Source organism: Rattus norvegicus, chromosome 8 (genome assembly GCF_036323735.1).
Source record: "Rattus norvegicus strain BN/NHsdMcwi chromosome 8, GRCr8, whole genome shotgun sequence".
Lineage (NCBI taxonomy): Eukaryota > Metazoa > Chordata > Mammalia > Rodentia > Muridae > Rattus > Rattus norvegicus.
Window position 1 is genome coordinate 58,528,648 of NC_086026.1, and position 27,403 is coordinate 58,556,050.

General features: G+C 45.4%; 2 long non-coding RNA genes across 3 annotated transcripts in view; both read left to right on the forward strand.

Moving 5' to 3' along the window:
* Positions 1–27,132, forward strand: part of LOC134480047 (uncharacterized) — a 77,344-nt gene extending 50,212 nt beyond the window's left edge. For both annotated transcript variants that reach the window (XR_010054163.1, XR_010054161.1), the window contains one exon: positions 26,975–27,132. This is a non-coding gene — a long non-coding RNA (uncharacterized LOC134480047). The remainder of the gene's footprint in view (positions 1–26,974) is intronic.
* Positions 4,931–7,215, forward strand: LOC134480048 (uncharacterized). Its single transcript, XR_010054164.1, has 2 exons — positions 4,931–6,779; positions 6,876–7,215. It is a non-coding gene; the product is annotated as an uncharacterized LOC134480048 (long non-coding RNA).
* Positions 27,133–27,403: the final 271 nt, after the last annotated feature.

A 27,403-nucleotide genomic window follows, 5' to 3' on the forward strand; every position in this document is an offset into this window, starting at 1 on the left:
TACTGAATTTTTTTCTTCCCTATTGGCTTCAAATGGAGGGAGTTTCTTCTTCTTCTACTCAATAGCTGGTTCATTTGTGCAGAGGGCTGGGCTACACTCTAGGCTTGAGGAATTATTACTTGGGCCTTGGGTTTCTCTTCTCTCTAGCAGGTGACTTTGAGCAGCTTTGTGACTACTCACAAGGCAAAGTTCCCCTCCTTCCTTCCCACTGTCATTAAGTGTGTGATTGCTAATCTCAACGACTAACCTGTGATCTAGAGTCTCTGGGCATGCCTGCACCTTCAGGAATTATCTTGAGTAGGTTAATGAGTCTGACCACTGTGGGTGGCACCATTCCCCAGGCTTGATTACTAGACTGTATAAAAAGGAGAAAGTAAGCCAAACACAAGCATTCATCTTTTGTTTTCTGTTTGCTAATGCAATGCAACCAGATTCTTCAAGTTCTTTATGTCATAACTTCTCCAACGTGGTAGGCTATACCCTGAAACTGTAAAGCAAAAGATACCATTCTTCCTTAGCTCGCTTTTGTTATTTTACCACAGCAATGAGAAAAGTAAGGAATAAGTAAATGTATAGTTTCTTGACTGTGTGACATTGCTTTTTCTCAATCTGCCCTCTCTATTGCTTGTGTTCAACTTGGGCAGCTTCTTGTAGACACCCGTGAACCCCATTCCTCCTTAGGAGGTCTTGCAATCAAGGAGGGCACCTTTCCAGAAACATCTTTGTGAAATCCAGGATCTTTCTGCTAGGGCTTCTCTCTGCCTTTCTTCCAGCCTGAAATTTGTGGTTTCAGGAGACCTTCAATATTGGTGATTCTACATGTGCCACTGTGACAGTCTGTCCTCTGAAAATGGGGCTTGTTTTCCTGCCCTTCGCTTACCTTGCTGCTGAGTTATGTTCCAGAGAATGAAGGAGTGCCCGCCCCCTGATGCTGTTGTTAAGCCAGGAGTTGGCCGTTCTCATACCATGACCGTACAAGTGGGCTGACAGGCACTGAGGTGCTTCTGCTTGGTTGCAAGGCAATGGTGGCCAGGAGGGTCTGAGTCTCAGGGGTTATGAAGATGGCAGAGCAGATGCGGATGAGTTGGTCCCATTAACAGAATTTTTAGGACAAAAGTCTAGTTTTATGCCTATTGAACAGGTGAATAATGAGAACAGTAGCAAGAGGGGTTATGTGAGGCAACCACACCAGGAAGAAGAAAAGATAATGTAGGCTCAATACCTTAAATCCATCTCCAGGTACTGACATGAGGTTTAGATTGAAATAGAGGGCAAGAAGTATGCATAAATAAGCCATTATGGTTTGAATGAAAATGGGCCCTAGAGGCTCATATATTTGGAGGGCTTAGTTTCCAGTTGGCAGAACTGTTTGGGAAGGATTAGGAGGTGTGACCTTGTTGGAGAAGGTGTGTCACTGGGGGTAGACTTTGAGGCTTCAAAGGCTCTCACCTTTCCCAGTCAGCTCCTCCTGCTTATGGGTCAGATATAAACTCTCAGTCACCTGTTCTAATGCCATGCCTTCCTAGTGCTGTTTCCAGCCATGGTGGTCTTGGACTTCCCCTCTGAAACTGAATGCCCCAAGAAACTATTTCTTCTATAAGTTTCCTTGGTCACGGTGTCTCTTCACAGCAATTGAAAGGTAACTAAGATAGTTGCCCTGGTTGAAGTGAGTTTATGCCAAGCACTGCCTGATTGTCACCTCAGTTCTAGTTCTGTAGGTGGGATAAAGAAGTCTTTGGGCTGGAGGTATAGCTCAGTTGGTAGAGTGCTTGTCTGGCATGTGTGAGGCCCTAGGTTCCGTCATTCCTAGTGCACACCTGTCATTCTAGCACCTGGGAAGTAGAGGGACGGGGATCAGAATACGAGGCCATCCTCAGCTACATAGCAAGGTTGAAGCTAACCTGGGCTACATGAGACTGTGTCTCAAAAAAAGTTCTTATTACATACACCTGTCAATATTTTGAAGAAATTAATATGCTTTCTATAAGATGCTCACTTCTACTCCAGGGTATAGTGCGCTCTCTCTCTCTCTCTCTCTGTGTGTGTCTCTGTCTCTGTCTCTCTGTCTCTCTGTCTCTCACTCTCTCTCTCCCTGAGGGGAGAGAGAGAGAGAGAGAGAGAGAGAGAGAGAGAGAGAGAGAGTGTGTGTGTGTGTGTGTGTGTGTGTGTGTGTGTGTGTGTGTGTTTATGTCCTGGAAGGTTTAGCACTTATGGATATCCAAAGCAATTGCACGTTTAGAACAATGACTTACCTCTTTATTTTCAATCTTCAAGGGGGATGAGACAGGTTAGCTATGCAAAGTCAAGCATTAGTTATAGTGAAGAAGACAGACACAAAATGCAGGCAGGGAAGTCAGGATCTCACCCTGGTTTTAGTTATTGTGTGGTCCCAAGTTGATAGAGAAATTGATGCTGCCTAGCAAAAGCAAATTCCAAGTACCTATTTCAGTCCCACAGGCTACCCAGCCAGCAGTACTCAGGTATTAACGCCCACCTGCAACGAGCAGAGCAGCTCTGTCTGCAGGCCCACAGCCTCAAGACCTTCAGCTCATTAAATCCACGGAGGCAGCAAAAGTGCTATATTGCATTTATCATTGGGAGATGCAGGGTTAGGGGGAGGAAGGCATGTGGAAGCAAATCAACCTCTTGTCTTCCAGCTGGGCCTTCTGCCTTCTATGCTCTGACACACAAACCTCCCCACAAGTCTTTGATCTCAGCAAGTCTCCTAGGGAGAGCCTGCTGTAGTGTAGGTGGCCTTCGCAGCCCTTGGACCTCTGCATCACATCCTTGATTCTACCATCTCTATTTCTATCTATCCCGGGGCCACTCCTCATCCCTCAGCATCCAGCCCTCCTCAGACCTTCCCTCTAATTAGGTAAATGGACCTTGAGCTTCATGTGTATCCCTCACTTCCTTACTTTGAAAACCTGGCTGCCTTTTACCTTTTCTTCCTTTTTCAGACAGGACTTTTTCCTTCCTCTCTTTCCTTGGTTCTCTACTCAAAAGTCACCATCTACTCAGAGACATGCCTGACCCTCTGTGGGAAACAGCATTTCTGAAACACAACTCCTTTCCCAACAACTGTTTTCTGGGTGTGTAGGTTTGTAAATTGTCTAACTTTCTTGCTAGAATACAAGTTTCATTGGAGCAAAGATTGTATTGTGTCTGTCACAACATTCTCAACAACTAGAAATTATATATATATATACACTAAGTATATGAGAGGGGACAGTATAATGGCTCTGAAAGTGAGGGGGCTTGCTGCCAAGCAAGATAACCTAAGTTCAATCCCTAGAACCTATGCTGGAAGGAGAAAACTGATTCCTAAAAGTTGTCCTCTGAGCTCCACACACATGGCATGCATATGTCCATAATTGTACACATACACATAACGATAATAAATGAAAATTTTAAAAAAGAGTGAGGAGGAAAGGGAGAGAGGAAGATACATATGTTCTCACATATAATTCTTGCTAGTACTTATGTTTTGTTCCTTCAGACTGTCACATCTATGAAGGCAATTCACCCCAGTGCTTTAGACAATGGCTGCCTTTGTGTCAAAGCTGAGCATTCATCAACTTGAACTAAACGAGGCATGTTGGAGGAGTGAATCTGGATGAAGCTTATCTGCAGACACCTTGGAGAACAGGACAGTATCCATTCTGGCACGGCTCTACCCAATGTCTAATTCCCAGATAGTCTTTCTTTTTGAAAACATCTGTTGAATGGAGATCTCAGCCATAGATTCCATATAGCCAGAGACCAGGAGTGTTACTAGAAGGGATAGCTGAGGTATCTCTTCCTCTTTTGGGGGGTGAGATGTGCTCTGCCTGTTGGACTGCCCTTGGCTGATTAGATCCTGGTACTCCAGCACACATGGCTGTTACTGAAGGACTCAGGAGAAGTGACAAATCATCATGGGAACTCCAGGAGTTCATTGACAGAAGAGAGGCAATTGCCAGGATGGAAACCAGGGTCAAGAGCTTCGTTTTCTCTACAACGTATAGAAAATTGTTTGATTTCACTCCTGGCCCTTTCATTTAATCTTGGCTTTCCAAAAAAGAAGTGACCACTTTGATGCCATGTTCTGAAAATGTCTCTATATAGATGTTCCGTCTGGTGTTAATCCAGCTACAATCTCATCCAGGAGCCTGCTGTGCTCAAAACCTTGATTTTTCAGGCTCAAATGATTAATTGTGATGTTTACTTCAAACGGGCGAATATAAAATTGCTCAACAGACCCAGCACCTTGCCAGGAGAGGGAGGAGAGCTTGTAGGACCAAGGAGCCTAGTTCTACACATGACAGCCTGGTCTGTCAACCTGCTGGAGTCTGTGATATCAGATGGTCCCTCACTGAACATCTTGCTTTGAAGTTTCCCACTGACAGGTGAGTCAGAAGACTGGGGAGAAATAACCAAGAATTAAGAGCTACAAAGAACTTACCAAAAAATTACAGTGCATCTAAAGTTACAGCTTATAATTCAATTGCTTTTGTCCCCATGTGTATGTATGTGTATGCACAGGTTTGTGGAGGCCAAAGGCTCACACTTGGCTTGGCAAGCACTTTATTGATTGGGTCATCTCGCTAAGCCCTAAATGAATGGCATCCTAAGCCTTCCTGGTTGTGAAAGTAAGACCTGAGAAATGAACTGCTACAAGGGTCTCAGTTGGCAGTATCTGCCATGGGAACTCCTGTGATTAAAACAGAGATTCACTGCTCTAGGCTAAATCCCATAGGGATGGAGGCCTTTTCATAATCCTTCACACCTCCATTCATTTGAGAATGGCCAGCATGGCAGCCTTCGGAACCCACACATTTATGACATAGAAAGCTCTCATTACTGCAGAATGACCCATGTTTCCATTCATTGTCCCAGCTTTCCTCTGGAAGAATGAGATTCTCCCACTCGGTACCCAAGACATTGGGTATAGTAGTTACTTCTCAGTTGCTATGATAAAATACCATAGTCATGGCAACTTAGAGATGGAAGGGTTTATTTGGGCATACAGTTCCAGAGAGGTAAAAGTCTGTCATGGTGGGGCAGCCTGGCAGCAAGCAGTAGGCTTGGCAGCAGGATAAAGAGGCTAAGACATCACACCTTCAAATGCAAGCTCAAAGCAGAGAGAACAGGCAGATACCAGTTGAGATTATAGGCACTCAAAGCCCACCCCAGTGATGTACTTTCCACCAGCAAACCTCCCCAAACAGCACCACCAACTGGAGACCAAGTGCCCAAATGTCTAGGCCTTTGGGGACATTCTCATTCAAACCGCTAGAGCAGGTCCCATAGGTGCTGTGTTCTCGTCACCTCAACTGTACACACAAGTTCTTTGGGATACCATCTCATACCATCTCTTGAAATTTTGTGACAGGGCTACAGGGACTCATTTGTCTACACATCCTAGACCAAAGAGGCTGGGAATATACACATTCCCAAGGGCAATCTTATAACTGATAAGCTGTGGCTTCAGTGTTGTAAATATCCAGCTTCCTTGGCCCAGGGCTAGGGTAATCCTGAGGCATGCATATTGCACTATTTTCTGGGCGTAGCTTTCCTAGAAGGATTAAGCTTGAGTTGGCCATGGGGGCACTGGCTGTTAGCACACTTTTTTACATCCCTCCCTCTACTACTCCTTCTTGTGTTTCTTGCACTTTCTACAAACCATTTTGCAGATGAACCTGTGGTTCATAATTTGCTTCTGGGATAACTGAAACCAATAAACCTAACCAGAAAACACAAGACATTGTTGGGGGAAATTGCATTAAAACAAAGAGGGAGATACTAACATTTGTGCGTGTGAAGACTAAGAACTATAAGGCCACCATTTTTCCCGATTTATCTTTCTGTTTTGTGCAGTTTTAATCAGATTCCCAGTGGGCTGTTCCTAAAATTTGACAAGACGACTTCAAAAGTCACATAAAGGACAGAATAAGGGGTACAAACAGCTGAAGCATCTTTGAGAGAGAACAGTTAAGGGAGATGGAGCAGCAGCTCAGTGGGTAAGATCACTCACTGTGCAAGCATGTCTGAGTTTGGATCCCAGCACCCATGTAAAAAGTCAGGCATGACTGGGGCTGCTCACATGCCTGTGACTCCAGGCATGTCCAAACTTCACTGGTCGCAAGCCTAACTCCAGGTTCAAAGAGAGACTTTGTCTCAAAATAATATTCGAGCAGCATAATGGATGCCCTCCTCTGGCCTCTGGATGTGAACATAGGTAGATTCACCTAGATATCCATGTATGTGCACAACCCTGATGAAGCATGTGCGTGCACACAGACACACACAGACAGACATTCAAGAAGAGCTGAGAAGAGAACGCATTCAAAGCCACCATGATATACTTGCACGAGAGTGAGTTAAACCATGGCATAGACAGCAGCATAGAGAATGGGATGTGAGTGTGGTAAAGGGGGCAGAAAGGAAATGGGTTGAATGCAGGCAAGAGAAATGCGGTTTAGGTGAAAGCAAGAGAGTGAGGTATAAGAGTAGCTGACTCAATCATTAGTGGTTTCTGAACCAAGGGTGCCAGGTTCACTCAGCTCTTTGTTCTGTCTGACACTCCCTAGTCTGATAAACATGCCAGGCAGGAGCTTCTTGAGATAGGTAGCGCTTCCAATCCTCTAATCAATAAGCCGGCCTGATGTTGATTCCTTTGATGTGACACTTCCTGCCTAGCCCTTCTGTGATCTCACAAAGAGAGCCCTGAGCACCGAGATAATGGGAGCCTTTCTGGACAGTGACGCATCATCTGGTCCAGGAAAAGGGCAATCAAGGTGAGTGGGAGGGGCAGGTGCTAGTTCACCGATCACCATTGAGAGTCACAAATTTCCTTTGACCAGCATCTGACCTTCCCTTTCTCTACCACTCAGGACTTGCAGCATCAGATGACTTCCATATACAAGGGAATCCTCCATAGAATGCGATATTTGGACCATTCTAACATGGGAACGTGCTCACATATGCTTTCAAACTCAGCCCCCATTACCACATGTATTGATGGTGAATGAGTCACCTGATTGAGCTGTGAAGTGACCAAATATTCGGTCAAATGTTTTTCTGCGTGGCTATGTCTTTGGAAGAAATCATCCCCCTCGATTGGTAGAATTTAGCGGCAGAACACTCACCTAGTTTATCTGGGCTTTGGGGTCAGTCCCCCAAACTGTAAACAGACAGAAGAACAATTTTAGGAATAAAAGTGAAATAAATAAATAGACTCTGAGTGGGTCAGACTGCTCTCCATACTGTAGGTGGGCTTTACCCAGCCAGCTCAGAACAGATAGATCCACATACGCCATGTCTGAAGAAAAGAGACTAACACCAGACATCACCGCAACAACAGATCTTTCTGCAGCACGTGGCCATGGTCTTAAACTGCAACATTGTCTATGCTTGGTCCCCAGTTGTCTGTCTTGCCTGCTCATTTTACACTCAACAGCCTCCATAAACATTGGATCATACAATGGAATATATATTCTATTACTAAATATCTGTTTAATACATAATTTATATTATACATAAAATGTCTTTTTCTCTGGAGAACCCCTGACCCCCCACCCCCCAAATGCATGCACACACACACACATGCACATGTTTGCTCCGACGAGGTCATTCAGAATGGGAGAAAGGGGTTCGGAGGCATAACCCTCTTCAAGTCTTTCTCTTACAATGAAATTCTTCTGCCTCACACTTAACCACATACAGAGTTCCCAGGAGACAAAGATGGGTGGGATTGATGGTATGGCGGTGTGCGATCTTGACACAGTCTAGGATCATCTATCTGGGAAGAGAGTCTCAGTGGAGGGTTGGCTACGTTAAGTTGGTTTGTGAGCATGTCTGGAGAGGAAACTGGATTAGTGGGAAGAGCTGCCCACTCCATGTGGTGCTACTTCCTGGGCAAGGCATCATGGGTCAGAGTGGATCAAATGAGCTGAGCATAGCAATACATGCATACGTGAATTCACTGTCCTCTGGTCTTCACTGTGTCTGCTTCATGTTCCTGCTGCCTAAACTCCCCTGCCATGATGCCCTTTCTCCACTAAGTTGCTCTAGTCAGAATATTTTATCACAGTGACAGAAAAGGAAACAGGACAAAGATAAAGGACACATGGAGGACTTCTAGATCTGTATCCTAAGAGAAGAGAGGGGACCCAACAGCTGGGCCTGGGAGAGCCATCTGGAAGAATTTGGTCCTTATTCAATACTTGTGTTTCTTTAGTGTTGCCAAGACCACTTAGAATATACCTGGAGGGCCTCCCTGGACATCTTTCCTGCCTGGAAACCCAATACGATCTCTTTTTCTGTTTTCTTTCTCTCTCTCTTCCCTATCTTAATTTCCACTACCAATCAATTTGAGCAGTGTAATTATTGCTCTTTCACATATTTTTCAGATTAGAACTTTGATCACTTTTAGGATCAGTGAGAGATACTCAGAATAGAAGGAGCTAGGTCAGGAATTGAAAGCAAGTGTCTGAGGCTCACACCCATTGCTTCCTAGTCCCTGTGTATGTCACCAAGCACAGTTCCTTCTGTCACTTCAGAGATGAACAGGGTGGATGAGATGGTCCACACTAGATGTTTGGGAAGCCTGTGGCCTGTATCCAGCCAGAGTGTAGTGGAGAGAGTATTATGTGTGTACAGCAACTGATGGGGGCACGCTCAATATTTGTAGGTCGTTGAGTGATGTGCTAGTGTAAGACCCAATGGGATGAGCTTTGTCATGTTAAGCATCAGTGGAGAGGAGCGTTTCAAAGACTCCAGGCTAGGAATTCAGTAGTAGAGTGCTTGCCTGGTGTTCATGAAAGCCCTGCGTTCAATCTCTAGCACACCTAATAAACCAGGTATCATGGTGTCCTTCTGCAATCCTAGCAATAGGGAGGTGGAGGAAGGCGAAGCCTTGTCTACATAGTATGTCTGAGTCCAACTTGGGCTACGTGAGTCTCAAGACAATGTCAGGGCTGAGAAGATGGCTCAGCAGGTAAAGGTGTCTGCTGCTAAACCTGATAATCTGATTTTGAATCCCCAGACCCAAATGGTAAAAGGAGTGAACTAATCCCCAAAACTTATCCTTTGACCTCTGCATGTGCATCAGGGCATGAGTGTGTGCCGATTAAAATAAACTAAAATAAACTAAAATAAATAAAACTATCAAACAACAGTAGCAGCACCATCAATAACGAAACATGGCCAACTGGGAGAATATCCTAGAGGATTTCCCCCTTTGTGGATGTCTCATTTTTCTACCTTGATTGTATAATCCTCAGTGTTGCCTGACATTTACTTACCTGTCAGTTATTATACTAGACTCATAGTTACCTTATTAAGTCACCTTGGCCAGTCTGTGCAAGGCATTTTGTAGTCAGCGCTACATAGGACTGGAAACTTTTAGAAGGATTTGGCTGGTGAAATAACTTCTGGAAAATCAGAGCATGGAGGTGCCCAGGCTGCACCCTAACATTCTTGCATTCACTGTTCACCAGGTTTGCAGTTAACAGTGAGCTGGTTCACAATTGCTGGTCATGGCTTCTTTCTTTCCCTACTGCTATTACCTATGGTATAAGGAGCAGGGCTCTGTTTTGTGAGGGTGTGAGATCACTAATGACTGTCTCACCTAGGGGGATGGGTAGAGAAAGTGAGGAGATCCTGGGAGATAGGTCCAAATGGGGAAGAGAACCAGGTTGTAGCGAGAGATGTGGTTGAGGTTAGGTTTGTGGAGGGGATCAGGCATACAGGACAGCTATCCCACGGACCTTGGATCTTTCTGAGACAGAGATTTTCTGCCCTTACTTACCACCCAGTCTCCAGAAGGTTTCAACTCCACACTCTGATTCCAAGTCCCAAGTCAACCATTGCTCTGGCATAACTGGCTTCTGTCTTGTGCTGGCAGGAACCCCACCAGCATTTTGGATAGACGAGAGGAACAAAATGAGAGCTTAGTCCTGGATCTCACCTGTGGTCATTCTGCACTCAAGACAGTTGTTCTATTGTTGTGTATACCAACTCCAAAAGAGTAGTTTCATGACACAGAGTGCCCTGGAGAGATGTATGTCAGCACAGGCAATGTCTAAGTAGAGAAGAGGGAGTAGCAAATGCAGAGTTGGGACAGCTAGAGGTCCTAGGTGCCTCTCAGGGAGATGTGACACCTGACCATGTGACTCTCTTATCCTTTCCTCCAAATCACAACCCCCCTCCCCACGGAGCTTCACAAATTGTTATAGACACCTCTGTCCACGTGGTCACCCTCAAACCAAGGTGCCCATGCTTTGGGTGTGTCTTCCAGGAGACTTTATTCCAATATCTGAGCGCGAGTCCATCATCATCAATAGTCACCACATTCTGGAGTTCTCAAGGGCACAGGCCCAGACCTTAAAACAGGTGCTACCTACAAAGACAATATTTAAGCAGTGCTTGTAGAGTGGAGGAATGAATCATGCAGAGCTATGTGGACATTCCTTGTGGGACTGAGTGTGAGTCAGAGACTGAGCTCTAGGCTGCAAGCACTTCCCTTGGGCTACCCTCCTCTAATGGATGACAGCCCTTGGCTCCTCAGCCTGAGCACACAGTTTCCCCTTCCTTTTCAGAGTTCATAATTAATGTAGCACCTTTGGTAATGCACATGCATCATCAATGGGCGCCAATCTTTCTCATTAGGAGCGGAGACAGATTGCTAATGCATGAAACATGCTGCCTAGCATATGGCTGCATCTTAGGGTTCAATGCCCCCATCCTTTCGGGATCTAGCACTTAGTAGGGCCAATACGGAGATCTCTATCAGAGGAACACAGGCTCAGCGTTTCTGCCTATGGCTGGGAAGTGGTTCAGATGGTACCCAGCACCTATGGATTTCTGGATAAAGCTTCCACCTTCCATCTGACCAGTCTGGCATTCAAGACCCTACCAGGCACTGTCTCTGTGATGTTAGAGCCCCTCCCACTACCTGCATCCCGAATATTCCTGCATCTTCCTGGAGTTCATTCCTGTCATCTCATCCTTGGGTCTTTTTTCTTTCTTCTGTGTTTCTCTGAGCTCACTCACAGTGAAAGAGCCAGCCAGGCTTTCCTCAGCCACGCCGGGCAACTCATTTTATAACCTGCAGAGGATGCCTTCCAGCCCTGCCTCTGTTACTGTCTATCGCTCTCCCTAGGAGTGTCTCAGATGTCTTCTCTTTAAAGAAAAGAAAATCCCTCCACAGACATTTTGTAAAGGTAGTATGACCTTTAACCATTTGCAAATATTTACCTGTATTCCCTTAAAAACATGCCAGGCCAAGCACAGAGGCTAGAACATGAATTAAACAGTGTCTCTCTCAGGTAGCTTGCAATCCATGAAAAATACTGTAACAGTCATCGCTTTACATTTATGTTCCCCGGGGCATCTAAGTGCTTCCTATAGGGGCATATAAAATAGAGATTATAATTCCATGCATGTAATAAAGGTGCCTTGAGGGTGGTGTTGCACTTTGAATACCCCATACATTAGAAGAAAAAATCTCCCTTCCCTCTGAATGTCAAAGTGTATCCCAAGATTGATTTGTTGATCTCTTCCTGGAACCCAGAGGACCAGAGGGAATGCTGCCTGGTCAGAAGTAAAGGTCACTGGACATTTGGCCAACAGGGCCCTTGGGGGAACAGCAGGTGGGGACTGGCTTGCTTTCTTGGAGACTTCAAAGTATCAGAACAGCAGAAGAACTGGGCTTGGGTTTCCACCCTGGGACTTAACTCCCTCTGGCCTTGGTTTTTGTCTCTAAACCCTGAAGTGGTCCTTATTTCCTTGCTCAGCTGTAGGATCATTAGGAAACTCAAAAATGATGCTGGTCATGGGTCCACTCAGAACACTGGGACCAGGGTCTCTATCACCTTCATCTTAAAGAGAAATCTTTAGGTTTCTAGTTTTAAAGACTAACAGGCCCGAGGACATAACTCACTTGGTAGAACACTTAATGCAAGAAGCTTTGGGTTGGTTTCCCCAGAACCATCTAAGACAGGTGTAGTGACACACACTGTAATCCCAGCAGTGGGGAGGTAGAGGTAGGATCAGAAGTTCAAGGCTGCCCCAGTCATGTAAATTTGAGGCCAGATTTAGCTCCATGAAGCTGAAACTTCTGTTTCTTGCTGTTTGTAAACAACCAATATACCAAATCAAACACAACCAAACCCATGAAAAATCCCACATACATGAAAGGAACTTTATTTTTAAAGTAGAAGTTTAGACCAAGGGACTTCTCTGTACAGGAAGGTCTAAAGTCACCTAGATTGTCCAGGCTCCACCAGGTGGCTCACAAGTGGGCGAGAGTGTTCTATCGGGCTGCCTCTGTCCCCTAGCACACAGGAGTCATGCTGTCGGAGAGCAGAGAGGGGAAGGACAGACTCCTGTCCTGTTGAGCAGGAGAAGAGTGGGTTACTGGTGTCAGGCCAGGGCAGGAGGCTCCCTGAGGTCCCAACAGCCTCCAGGTCACTTCCTAAAATGTCAGTGCACCTGCAAGGTGAATTTTCCAGCTTTTAATGAGGCTACCAAGGCAGCATGTGGGTGAAGTTCAGCCTCTAATCCCCAATTAAGGTTCTGAGCCCTGGCTGCTTCCGGCATCTGGTTGCTGGTAGCCGGGGATTGTGGTACTCTCTTTCTTTTACTTTTCAGTATGGTTTCTAGAGAGAGGGGATCTCTCCTCCAGAACCAGGATTACTAGACACATCTGTCCAAAGGTAACATCTCAGCAAGCAAGCCCACTCTGAGTGTCAGCTTATCCTACTGTAATGTCCCCTCCTGCTTCCTATACACCCCCACTCCATCTGTCTTGTAACCAAGGCCATTGATGAAAACCTTACCCTGCCAGCAATTTACATGCACAATCATCTTGTCTTTGAAATAGGCTTTGGTGCAAGCATATGCTTCTTTCCTTCAGCTACGAGAGAACTGAGATATGGGGGCGGGGAGAGGTCTGTCTTGTTCCAGCTCTGCACGTGGGGAAGCAAGAGTTCATGCCACCCTGTGTTCATGCCACCTAGATCCTCCATTGTGTACCAGCTCTGTTGATAAGACCTCTTCAGAAATCTGGGCTTAAACAAGCAGAGATGGCCTGTGTGCTGCCAGACAGCTTGTTACAGTAGTGATGGCTGACATTGTTGAGCCTGTGCCCTCCCTTTCAAGATGCACTGTTCAAGTGTTCAAGAAGAAGTGTTTCAGGGATGGCACGATGGAACAATGGCAAAAGTGCCTTCTGCCAAGTCTAACGACCTGAGTTCCATTTCCAGGACCTGTATGGAAGAGGTTGGGAACCCACGTCTGTAAGTGATCTGATCCCCACATGAGCACCGTGCCACAAACATCCCCCACTCCAAACAAACACAGGCCTAAAACAGTACGTTCAGGTAGGTGCCTGGGCACAGTCACTTATTTGAGCTTCAGACCGAGCAGCGCCTGACTGATGATAGCTGTTCCCTTTGTGACCTCTCTGCTTCCCTCTCTGACTGCCATCATACTGCTTGCTGCCACACTTGCCACCACGACGAACTCTCACTCCCCCTCCCTCTGGAACCGTCAGCCAAAGCAAACTCTTCTGAGGGTCGCCTTGGTCATGGTATCTTGTAAGTAACCAGCTGTGCAGGGGAAGACAGAGCATAAAGGTATCTGCAGTTGCCCTGGAAGGCACCTCGTGCAATCACTGCTTTTGTAGGAAGCAGTGAAAAACCAGCATTGGCTTCGTATGCCTCAGGCTAGTTTCAAGGAGCCGAGATTTGAACCCAGTTCTTTCCTGGCTCTGAATACCACCCCCTGTACCCCCACTATCACACAGCCTTCCTTCTGCTGGGTTTTGGAACTGGATGACAACACAGGAAGGGATCAAGGGATCGGTATGGTGCAGAATAATCTGCGAGCATTGCCAGCTCCCTCCCTTGATCCTGAAAAGCCTTTTCCTGATCTAAGAAACACAGCTTCCCTGAGGAGGAACCGACTCCCAGGGATGTTGGGCAGAGGCAAAGGACCCAAATTCTGAGCTCAGAACAAATAGAACAAAGACAAACAAACTAAGTAGAAACACACAGGTTCCCTCCCACACAGTGCTGTCCGTGAGCTCGGGCAGAAGGGAGGCAGAGACGCTGAAGCTGTAAAAGGGGGTTGTCTGTGGTTTGATCACATCTTGGCTCCAGGGTCAGTGGAGCACATATGCCTCTCCTTGGAACCAAATTCTTGCCTTTGGACATGTGATCTGGACTTTTAAAAAAAAATCCAAAAATTGAACAGCTAGGCTAGGTTGTGGCTAAAAAAAACCCAGCAAATGAAAAATTTACAGTGTAAAATGATTTGAGTGTAAAATGTGCCCCACAGGCTGAGGTATTTGAATAACCAGTTCTTGAGTGGTGGTGCTGTTTTGGGGAGGCTGTGGGACCTTAGGGGGAGGTAGGGCCAAGTGGGAGGAAGTAGGACTCTATGGAGCATCCAGTCTTATATATGCTGTCCTCTCTGTGTCTGCTTCTTAGTTATGGTCCTGGTCCCTGTGACCATCCTTAAACCAGGAGTCAAAATAAGGCCTTCCTCCCTCTAGTTGTACCTTGTTGGTATTTGTTCAGTGACTCAAAAAGCAACAAAACTCACCAGACACTGAGGAAGGTCAGTGTGAGGGGGTAGGAAGAGCAATCTGGTTTAACTACTATCACAGTATCATGGGTCCAGGAGTCACTGGAAACCTTCAGCATCGTTAAGATTTACTTTCGTTATATTCCCTGTTGATGATCAACTTAACAGGATCCCAAATCACCCAGCAGACTGACCTCTGGGCACGTGCGGGAGGGAGTTTCTAGACTGGGTTAACTAAAGTGGGAAGACCCATCCTTGATATGGGTTGCGCCAGTCCTTGGGTTGAGGTCCTATATGAATAAGTCAGAGAAAGTGAGCCGAGTACCAATATCCACTTCCCTCTGCCTCCTGACTGTAGACACAATGAGACCAGCTGCCTCAGGCTCCCGTTACCATGTTGTCCCTGTGAGAGAGGGAGGGACAAGCAGCAAGCCAGAAGACACTCACTTTTCTTTGGTTGATTTGGCTAGTCACCATCACAGCGATTGGAAAAGTTACAGATAATGCCTTCTTTTTATGGTAAAGGGAGTGAGACCAAGGGGCTGTACATTGCCAAGACCACGTTCTCCCTAAACGTTGATGGACCTTTTCCATTTCATGACACTCAAGTGTCTGGTCCATGGCAGGTACTCTAAAGTGTTGATAAGGGATGGAGTATATCTGTGTGGTAGGACACCAACCTAACAAGTGGAGGTCCCAAGACCAGAATCCTGGTGCACACACACACACACACACACACACACACACACACACACACACACACAAAACACAGATGAAAATATGGACAAAGAGAAAACATAGTAGAATGTCAAAGATGGCTGCTTTAACTTCTGACCCACCCCCAGTTACCCTAGCAATTGTGACATTCCATAACCACAACCTTGCTTTGAAATGGATTCTGCCAGGGAAATGCAAATCCAAACAACCCTGAGATTTCACCTCACACCAGTCAGAATGGTTAAGATCAAAAACTCAGGCGACAGCAGATGTTGGCAAGGTTGTGGAGAAAGAGGAACACTCCTCCATTGTTGGTGGGATTGCAGACTGGTACTACCACTCTGGAAATCAGTCTGGAGGTTCCTCCGAAAATTGGACATTGCACTACCTGAGGACCCAGCTATACTTCTCCTGGGCATATACCCAAAAGAAACTCTAACATACAACAAAGACACGTGCTCCACTATGTTCATAGAAGCCTTATTTATAATAGCCAGAAGCTGGAAAGAACCCAGATGCCCTTCAACAGAGGAATGGATACAGAAAATGTGGTACATCTACACAATGGAGTACTACTCAGCTATCAAAAACAATGACTTCATGAAATTCATAGGCAAATGGATGGAACTGGAAAATATGATCCTGAGTGAGGTAACCTAATCACAGAGAAACACACATAGTATGCCCTCACTTATAAGTGGATATTAGCCCAAAAGCTCGATTTACCCAAGATACAATCCACAGACCACACAAAACTCAAGAAGGACGACCAAAATGCGCATGCTTCACTCCTTCTTTAGAAGGGGAACAAAAATATCCATGGGAGGTAATATGGAGGCAAAGTTTAGAGCAGAGACTGAAGGAGTGGCCACTCAGAGCCTGCCCCACATGTCGTCCATATATATACAGCCACCAACACTAGATAAGATTGATGAAGCTAAGAAGTGCATGCTGACAGGAACTGGATATAGATCTCTCCTGAGAGACACTTCCAGAACATGTCAAATACAGAGGTGAATGCTAGCAGCAAACCACTGATCTGAGAACAGGACCCCCTTTGGAGGAATTAGAGAAGGGACTGAAAGAGCTGAAGGGGCTTGCAACCCCATAAGAACAACAATGCCAACCAACCAGAGCTTCCAGGGACTAAACCACGACCCAAAGACTAGACATGGACTGACCCTGGGCTCCAACTGCATATGTAACAGACTTCTTGGGGCACCAGTGGAAGGGGAAGCCCTTGGTCCCACCAAGATTGGACCCCAAGTGTAGGGGATGGGGGAGGCAGTAATGGGGGGTGGATGGGGAGGGGAACACCCATATAGAAGGGGAGGGAGAGGGGTTAGGGGGCTGATGGACAGGAAACCGGGAAAAGGAATAACATTTGAAACATAAATAAGAGATACACAATTTAATAAAAACGGAAGAAAAAAAAAGAAATGGATTCTGCATTCTTAAAGGGGCAAGGTATTTAAGTCTGAAGTTTGGCTGGCTTCAGTAGCTCTTCTCCAGATAGCACTCATAACTACACCCTTTGAATTCTGCCCTAGGCTGGTTCTCTGTGCCTTGTTAGTGAAGACAGCAGGCTGGGATGCTCACTGTAACCATGTCTCTCTGTAGGGAAGCTGAGTTGATCTTCCCATCAAAGCTAAATGGGAACTTTGTCATCCCCCTGAGCTTTCACAGAATTCTCCCGCCCTGACATGGCAATTCTAGAATGACCTAGGACATTTTAAAGAACACTGGTACCTAGGTCTCTCCCTGAAGAGATTCTGGCTTACTGCCTTGGAGGCAGGCCTGTGCATCACAGGCATTCAAAGCTTTTTCGGGTATTTTTGGATAGCCAAGCCCTGAGAATTTCTGCATTTGACCATGAGTTCCATTGTCAAGCTAGCAGACCTCAGCATCCAAAGTATGCTTGGTGACTGACTGTCTGGTAAGGGAAGGAGTGAGTGCAGGGTTCCTACTGAGGAACCAGTAACAGAACACCCTGGAATTGTTTTTGCAACATCCAAACCTACACTCTTCCAGTTCTGTCCCCTCACCACCCACTGATTCAGATCCAATTTGCCTGGGCTACAGACTGAGATTGTACACACTGAAAATGAAAACCTTATTCAGGTGATTCTGGTGGAAAATGTGGCTCTGAAAAAGGAATGAGTGAATGGACAGCTACTAACTAGACAGCTGAGTGCATAGGAAGTTTGGCTGCAAAGAAGAATTCAAGAACATACGCAGAAGAGTCCTTCATCGGTTTCAGCAATTGGTGGGTATGTTCTTTCATTACTCTTGTTTCTTTTCAATTGGCAAAATAAACGATACTTGCTAGGGAGGGAGAGCAAGCCTCCCCTCCTCTCTGTTCCCCTGCCTTTGTTGGAGAAACCAGTAATTGTCTGGAAACAGGAATCTAGTCTTTTCTCTTTAGATTCCTATTTGCGGGAAGCTATGGTTGCTGCTTGCTGTTAGCACATAGATTGGACTGGAAATTGAGGTCATGACAAGAAGAGGAAATGAGGAAACAGAGTTAATTCAGCATCCATCCCTTCTCCCCTGGATTGTGAGCAACCCAGCGGGACCTTGGTGCCTGAGTTCAGGCTGTTTAACCTGTAGCCCCTGGGGAACTACAATGAAGTCAGGGATGAAGATGAAGAAGAAAAGACACAAGCAAACAAGTCAGCCACTGTAAGCCACGAGGAGTGACCTGATTTCTAGTCATCTGCTACCCCAAAGGGTGGTACCTCAGAAGTTCAGCAATGGTGCACCCTGCAGGGCCCTCCACAGTCAGCTAGGGGCAGTGAGGCAAGATGGGAAACTTTTATCCTCCAACTCTAGACTCTGGAACGTAGTCGACAGCTGGGCTCGTTAGAGTTTTTGGTGGAACGGTGAAGCATGTGTCTACAAAAGAGGGATGAATCTTTAGACACATCTTTCCCCTCAGAGGATGTGTGAAATTGTAGATCATGCCAAACCCTACATATATTGTGCTTCCCCTTACATATCACCAGAGGTATTCAAAGGGCATAGTTATGAGTATACTTTCTCTCTGGCATGTGGTAACTGTCCACTGCACTTGAACAATAGGACCTTGTTGTAAAGTTTATCTCGGATGCAAACACTGTGGTGTTGTGACCATTGGTCTGATGACTGCCGAGTGACTAGTGGGCAGGTAGAGTGTATGGTTAACGGTGACAAGGAGCTGATTCAAGCTTAGTTCAAAGTTCTGAGCAGGGTGGCATGAGATTTCTGCTGGCCACTCTGGCTACAATGTAATTTAAAGCTTATGAAGTGAGAACCAGGCAAGGTAGTGCAGACCCAGGAGGCTGAGGAAAGAAGGTTGTGAGTTCAAAGCTAGCCTGGGGCTACATAGGAAATTCCAGGCCAGCCTAAGCAGCATAGCAAAATGCTTGCAACCAATCAACCAACAACCAACCAATCAACCACCAAACAAACAACATTAATAAAACGAAACTTACAAGACTTATGAATCCAGGGACTGGAGAGATGGCTTAGTGATTAAGAGCACTCACTGCTCTCTGAAGGTCCTGAGTTCAATACCCAGCACGCACATGTCAGTTCACATCTGTCCAATGCTGTCTTTGGGACTGCAGATGTATGTGCATACAAAGCACCCATATACATAGATAAATCTATTAAAAAAAACCTTAGGAATTGTTTACTTCTGGAATATCCATGTAACAGCTTAGGATGACAGCTAACGGTGTCAGTTAGACCCTTTGTCCCTGTGACAAATGCCTAACAGAAGATCTTAAAGAAGGTAAAATCTGTTAAAACTTACTGTTTGAGAGGTTTCAATGAGAGACAGAGAGAGAGACAGAGAGACAGAGACAGGGAGGGAGAGCACCCATGTCAGCTGGCTCTCTACCCACTCCACCTTTCCTAACAGGTGCCAGCCTGTGGGATGCTGCTTCTTACATTCTGAGCTATTGTCATTGATTACTAGGTCCTCTTTGGAAACACCATTATGGTCATACCCAGAGGTGGGTTTTGCTTCTTAAGTTGCCCATCGTCTAAAACTGATGATTGAGATTAATCGTCACACTGATCATAAATGATTCAGAACCCACTGAAACAGGAAGCATAGATAGCGAGGATGCTGCTGCAGCCTTTTTTGAAATGACGGAAATGTTCTATACTGATGTCTAATATGGTGGCCATTGGCTATGTGCTACAATTGAAGTGCAATGAGTGGAGGGACTTGAAATTTTCATCTTCTGTCAATAATTTTAAATATAAAAAGCCACACGAGCTAGTAGCTATCATGATAGCTGATGTCAGTCTCTATATTGTGGGATGAATGGATGGGGAGGAAGGAGAATAAGCCTGGGCAGGTTAATGGAAGCAACACTCTCAAGTCCCGGTTGTCTGGAAAGGATGCTTTCTCATATTGAGAACCTGCAGCCCATCTGTGCTGTGGCCTCTGGTAGTCCTGGGCTGTCTTAGTCAATGTTCAATTGCTGTGAAGAGACACCGTGACCATGATAACTCCTACAAAGAAAAACATTTGACTGGGGCTGGCTTATGATTCAGAGGTTTAGCCCATTATCCTCACAGGGGGAAGCCTGGCAGCACACAGGCAGGCATGATGCTGGAGAAGGAGCTTAGAGCTCTACATCTGTGGCCACAGGCAACAGGAAGAGTGAGATACTGGACTTGGCTTGAGCATCTGAAGCTTCAAAGCCCACCCCGAATGACATACTTCTGGCAAGGCCACACCTCTTGATCCCTGTCAAGTAACACTTTCCCTAATGACCAAGTACCCAAATGTACCACGGGGGACCATTCTTATTCAAACTACCACATGGGCTAACACAGAAGGTTCTTTTTTTATGATGTCATCTTCATCATCAGGATAAAAGGCTACAGCCGAACTCTACTTTACACAAAGAAATGCAATTTTGACCAAGGCTGATATTAAAAAGAGAAACATCCATCTTTTTTTTACTGCTGCATTCCACTTGATTCTCCCCACAGGAAATACTAAAGAGCCAGATCCCACTGCAGGACCGGGAGCAGAGACTGGAATTCAGAGCTGACTGATGTCAAAGCTCCCAGGTCCTCAGCTTTCTGTCATCTCTTAGAACCAGAATTGAGCTCCCCATGAATCAGAATCTCTGATTAACTTGCCGACTGGTATTGAGAAAATAATTCAACGCCTTAGAGCCTTCTCTGTCAAATGAGGGGGTTGAATAGCCCCCTTGAGATGTCCAGGATTCTCGTAACTTTAGAATGTCATGTGGTTAAGGCATTAAAAACACTCCCAAGACACCAACTGAAGCCATATAGAAAGTGGGAAGCTCTTTCTGCAGCCAGCTTTGCTTTGACTTAATAACCTTGGCCTTTAGTCTGTTTTATTTTTTAATATTATCATCCCTACTAGAGCAGCTTTTATTTTCTGCTGCATAGCCTGGGTCACCCTCCAGGGAAAGCACTATCAGTGACATCCAGTTCTGAGTAAGTGTGGAGATCCAAACTTGTTCAGTGTAGACTGAAATGAACAGAGCACCCTTGTGACACACCTCCCTGGTCTTTTTCTCCACCTATCTCTTCCTCGCTCTATCATTTTCCAGACTTCTCCTCTTTCCCATTTCTGTATTAATTACTTTGCTCATTGCAATGCTAAAATATGTGACAAAAGCAACTTAAGGAAGGAAGGATTTATTTGGCTTAAGGATCAAGGATACAGCCCCTCGGGGTGGAGAAGTCATGACCTGAGGAAGGTCACACTGCATCCATAGCTAGGATGAGAGAATGCTGGCACTCAGCTTGCTTTCTCCTTTTTATTCATTCCAGGACTCCAGCCCACAGAATCGGCTCCCACTATAATCCACTCTAGACACGCCTAGAAGATTCTAGACTCTGTCAACTTGACAATCAGTATTGACTATTATATCCTCTCTCCTCCCTTGTTCTCCAACCTTTCTTTCTCAGTTTCTTCCTCCCCTTCCTAGTTCTTTTCTTTCTTTCTACTCCTGCCTTCTCTAACTCAAATCTGGGGATTCCTGGGGACCTGGTTTTATGCTCTTGCCAAGCCACAGAATGGGCAGCTCTGGGGATGGAGGCTCTACTTCCATAAACTTCTCCAAATAAATGGAGTCTCCCCACAGAGGAATAGCTTTCATTGCCCAATGGAAACGAAAAGAAGCAAACATTTTAAAGTAAATGGCTTGCAAAAGCATGTGCAGCAGCATTTGGGAGCTGGGGTTCCAAACCAAGGTGGAGGGAGTTTACCCCCCGTCCTCAAGTTCTGGGAAATTCACTGACTGCCAGCTAATCTCAGGGAGGCCTATCTCTCCGCAAGAAACGGAGGAGTTGTCTCCAAGTCTGTGGATAGCCTGCAGCTTTATCAGGGCATCCTGGAATCTTCTACCCACAATCCTCTGCCTCCTCAGACTGGAACTTTTCTGTTAGATCTCAGTGGGGAAAGCTGCCCAAGGGCTGGAGAGGTGTGTGTTTGTAACTCATTTATGCCTCTGCTTTAATTACTCATACCGAGATATAAAGAGTGGATGACATCTTTAGTTGGTTGCTTCTGCATGACAGACAAGATTACAGGCCCTCCCCAGGCCCCACTCCACAGAGAAACTTTCTTATGGAGTTCAAACTTGGATTCAGCTAGCTTAGGGACAGATCCCCTTCCTACCCTCTTTGCATTTGATCAGAAGTAGCTGAGAGGCAGGAGAGGAGACAATGACTTAGAAACGTTTCCTTTAAGTCTGCAAGGCCAATGATGAACCATCTCTACCTTTGTACCTCTTGGCTGTGTCTTCATCAAAAGTCATGCCTTCATCCATGAAAAGAGAAAAGAACATCCCCTTTACTGTGACTCTCGTGACTAAACAAAATGATAGACTCTCTTTGGTCTTAGGGTTTGGTTAGCCTGGAAACTGGAGGATGGACCCAATGACCTTTTCAGGTCTGTCTTTCTTGGTCATCTATAGTACTAGGGAAGCCTGAATCCAGCATTAGCTTATTACTTGTGCAGCTGACAAGTGACAAGACCCCCAAACAATTGTGAGACCATCAGGAGAAGATACCAATCATGGGCAACTCTAACATCCGGAGCCGCATCGCAGGCATCGCACATCAGTTTCCAGTTGGCTTATGCTGATTCGGTTTTCACGGTGGTGTGGTGCGGAACTGGTGAGGCTGATGAGCTGGGAGAAGGAGAACAAAAGGAGCATTGTCACATTTGAGTAATGTGGACACTCAGCCAGGAACAAAGGCGCTTGTTATGCAATAGGAAGGCAAACCCAGGGCAGCAGCTCCAGATCCTGGCACTGTGCTGCTAGGCTTTTGCCAAATGGATGTAAAACCAAACAAACATCCGTTTCCAGACTTAGGGGATGGGAGGGAAGTAGAAGAGGCTGGTGACCTTCCAGGAGAGGGATGTTATTCTAGTTTCATTTCTGTTGCTGTGACAAAATGCCACAACCAAAAGCAGCTTTAGCGAAGAAAGGGTTTTTTCATGGCTTACAATTCTAGAGTTACCTGCCCATGTTGCAGGGAAGACAAGACTGGAACTGGAACCATCCTCAGTCAAGAGTAGAGAGGGAATAAATGAGTGAGTCCTTGCTTACTTTCTTCTCATCTAGATTTTTTTCTGTCCTTTACAGTTCGGGAGTCCCTACCCAGGGAATGGTGCTGTCTACAATGGGTTTTCTCTTCCCATATTTATCAACAATTAAGACAACCCATTGTAGACCAGCCTGATCCAGAGATGTCTTCAACTGGAGCTCTATTCTCAGGCAATTGTCAGTTTACAGTTAAAGTCAACCAGCACAGTCACTTTCAATGTCTACCCGTCAGGGTTGTTGTGTTGATAGAGTTGGGGGAATAGGGGGTTAGGTCCCAGGGCTGTAAAGAAAGGGCAAATGGCAAGATGGCAGCTGAGGTGAAAGAATGAAATAAGTCCCAAGGATAGAGATTCCTGTGTGTAACCGTTCTTTGGGGTACTTTAATGGGTTCTTTCCCCTACCACTCTTTTCTACCCTTATCTCCTATAAACCCCCAACACTAGGTAGAAAAGAAAGAAGGTTAGAGGGGGAAGGGGGCATCGATATTGTTAGACTAGTTCCTGCAGATTAGGGGCATCAAGTTCCCTAGGGCAAGTTCAACCTTTGGTGTCAGGAGACCTCCACCCAGCAATCTAACAACCAGAAACAGCATCAAGAACAGCAGCAGCAGAAAGGGGAAGTGCTGCCGCTTCTTGGGGCTCTGGCATTTTTATACCCTCTCAAAAGTCCCCAAAATCCCAAATATAGTCTCCAGCCGTCAAAATCACGCCCCTGCCAGAGCATGAGACAAATCATAGTCAGCTGCTATGGACAATCTGAAGCAGCCCCATATCCTATACCCGGGATAAGAAAAAAAAGCCACACTCCACATAGCATTTCTATGTTTTTAATGGAGCCAAAACTCTCACTACAGCTGTGGATAATTTCAGCTGACAGTTAATACCTGGGCTCTAACCTTAACGCTTCTTGGAAGCCATCTTTTCCCTTTCTCCACACCTCTTCTGAAGTGTTGGTGGGACAGAAAGATGATGAAAAGTCGGGAGTGACAACAGCCACTTGCTCACAGTTATGGCAGAATGTGATGTTTCAATGGAGTTGGGTTATTCTTCATGGAGGACTGACGCTAGCCTGAAGTTCTATGAGCACTGGTTCACTCAAGAAGGAACTCGTCCTCCTTTCACCAGAGAAAGAGTGTGGTACACTGTGGTAAAATTACAAAGGAAACCCATGGGAGGTTTCCTGCCTGTGAGGGATGTTAAACATGTGAGACAGAAAGTTGAAAGAGTTGATATTTTTTTTAAAGAAGGAAACAAGGTGGGATGCAGTGTGGAGGGATTTTTCAGAGGCTCCCCCTCCATCTGAGATGTGATGGTGGCTTACCCTGTAGGTGAGAGGTTGAGCAAAGGACTTCTTTGATATCTGGGCTTGTCAGTCTAGAGGGACACAGCATTATCTTCTGCCACCCAATACATTTCGTCAGTAGAGAGTCTAGGACATAGCTGAACCATTAAACTTCCCAGAGTGGAACATTTTACTGAAACACCCCCAGAACTAATTTATGGAAATGGGTGTTTTAGCACATTTTGATTTTCATGCATAACACTTGTGCTTTATAGTGCCTCTGTATTCACTTTGGCCAGACTTTACTTGTCATAGTCTCCTTTTGTCTCTCTCCCCCTCCTCTTCCCCCAACTGATGTTTCCTTCTCTCCATCCCCTTCTTTTCCCTCCCCATAGAGCCACAGAGCAATCAAATCCTAAGCTCTGAGCCAGATACCTACACTTGGTCTCTAATTCCTGATGTCTTCATTGGCACAGTGCACACATAAACAATTTGCATGAATGAATCAGAGCCAATTATTACTAGGACACTGTTGTGATGGGTTCTCCCCTTGGCTTCCTGCCATCGGAGATGTTTAAAGACTGCATTCCTCAGCTGCACACAGAGATAATAAAAGATGAAGAAACGGGAGACTCCCGGCCTGTGGAACAGAAAGCAAGGAAGGCAGAGAAAAATGTCTTCCTCTCTTCAATTCTGAGGGGGACTAAGAAAACACTGTGATACTGATGCCAACAGTGACATGGTCGAGCATTTGTAATGAATGGTCTGAAGATGTGATAATGATTGTTGTCATCATTACCGAACATCTTCTGTATGAACTCAGACTAATAACATGGGTTTTGCCTCAGAACACTGACAGTAGGTATCGAGAGACATCACCATTTACTCTTTCACCTTTGTTACAAAGGACAAAATAGAGTGAAGCATGTGCCTTGCCCACAGATAGTGGGAAAGTCAGATTCCCAAATCTATTTTTTCTGACCCTAGTCTTTCTAGCAGTTTTTTGCCTGCTGGCCCCTCTAAGACTTGGATTCTCAATGAATAAACCTCACAGCCACCATTAGAGCCAAATTCTCCACTGTCAACTCTGTTCAAAGCTTGGCTCTACCCCTCAGCTTGCTTTCCTGGCTTGACTCCAGGGTTCTTTATTTTGTCTCTGGCCTCAGGACCAACAGTTTTGGGTAGGCCTTGCTTCCTCCTCCTCCTCCTCCTCCTCTTCCTCCTCCTCCTCCTCCTCCTCCTCTTCCTCCTCTTCCTCCTCCTCCTCCTCCTCCTCTTCCTCCTCCTCCTCCTCCTCCTCCTCCTCCTCCTCAAGCTGAGCTGCAGGAGTGCACTTAGAAGATAAAGCTACTTTACTATTAAAGTCTTCACAGGAGAATGTCCTGTTTCTTTCAACTTTTCCTTAATTCTTTATGGTGCTGCTATATGCTCTGTCTTTACTGAAACGGTGCAATTTTTTTTAAAAATAGAAGTTGAGATACAGCATAGGGCAGTGACTAAGTCACAATGCAGACAATTCATTGAACTGCCACCCAGTGTTCTACAGATGAATGACTGTTTAACCAGCCATTCCTCAGGGGATGAGCAGCCAAGTGGCTTCTGGTTTGTTTATGTTGTTACACAAATGATAATGAGACAAGTAAGAATGTCCTTACAAAGTGTTGTTTTTATTTCATAGTTTTGGACAGAGTCTCCAAGATCTGAATTGAAATGCAGGATATCCCTGTGTTTCCCTGTGTGTAAGACCTTCTCCCACTCTGAGTGTGTGAGGTGTGTGTGTGTGTGTGTGTGTGTGTGTGTGTGTGTGTGTTAAATGTCACTGTTAATGAGCTGGCTGAAGACCTTTGTTCTTTTTCTAGGTGGGGAATTATCTAGTCACAGAATTTCTAGGAATGAAGCAGCACGGTGGAAGAGAGTTATCTTTTCTTTGCTGGAAAAGAACACTTGGTCATGGTCTTTTCCTCCACACGCTTGCAGTTTTTCAAATACGAAAGCAGCAGCGAAAGTGCTTTAGAGCAACTCTCTGAAAATCATTACACATCTGTCTATCTACCCAGCTCCCGCCATGCACCAGCCAACTGTATTAGTTTCCTAAGGCTGCTGTGACAAACGTTCCAAGGACCCTGAACCTAAGCTGTATTAGCTCGTCAGGTTAGAAATCACAAATCACCATAGAGAGGAACAAATCAGTTTGGGGCCTCCCTGTGCTATGTGGCCATCTTCTCTCTTTTCTTCAGTCTTCCCACTAAGTGTGTCTCCACTTTCAAATTCCCTCCTTCTACAGTGACATCAGTCATATTGAACGGTGGCCATCCTAATGTCCTTGCTTAGCCCCATAAAGACTATCTTTAAACAAGGTCACTTCTGAGAGATTCTGCATTTGAATGTATGAATTTGGAAGGGGAACAGTATTTAACTCTGGGTGTTAAATCATTTCTCCTCTGTTTTTGCCCCCCCCCCAGTAACTGACACAAAAGATCTTTGTGCTCCCCTAAATGTAGGCATTTCTCTCCATAATCAGTTGCCCTTGTCCTTTAAAAAATGGTTATATAAGTTGTAGACATGGAAGGTGTACCAAGTGATGTACATGCATTGCGTGAATAAATCAAGGTAAGTATATGTAGCTTACCAACATCATTACCAAACCTTTGTAGTAAAATCACTCAAGATCTTTTCTCATACTTAAACAGATAGAGTATATAATGTTATCCGTATCAGCTGTTATTGACCAAGGGCTGAGATCTCTGAGACAGTAAATGAAAATAAAAGTTCTTCTTTTTAAGTTTAACTCAAGTATTTCATTACAGTGACAGAACTATGGCAGACCCACTCTACAGTCGATGAGATTTTGCATCAGAAGAAAAATCAGCCAAGATAGAACTCTGGAATCATCATGGGACACGTCCTGATGCCCAAGTTTACTCCTAGATGCATGATAAATGAATGGTTATGACTTGTGCTGTGACACCTATTGTTTGTCATCTGCAGTCCCCTGTTCATGGACACTCCATCTCTTCCCAATCAAAGTGGCCGTTAGCAAGGCAATAGGCGACAAGTAGAGAGGGAGCAGGTTATGATAGGTCTACAGATCACTTCAGCGATGCAGCCCTTTCCACAGTACTAACGCTAATCTGTGAGCACACGGATTCTCTCAACTGACTACTGTCTTCTGTAATTTCTTCAGTGTTTTAAAGCCTTTGTTGGGTAATCTTCCACCTCTTTGATTGGGTTTTATT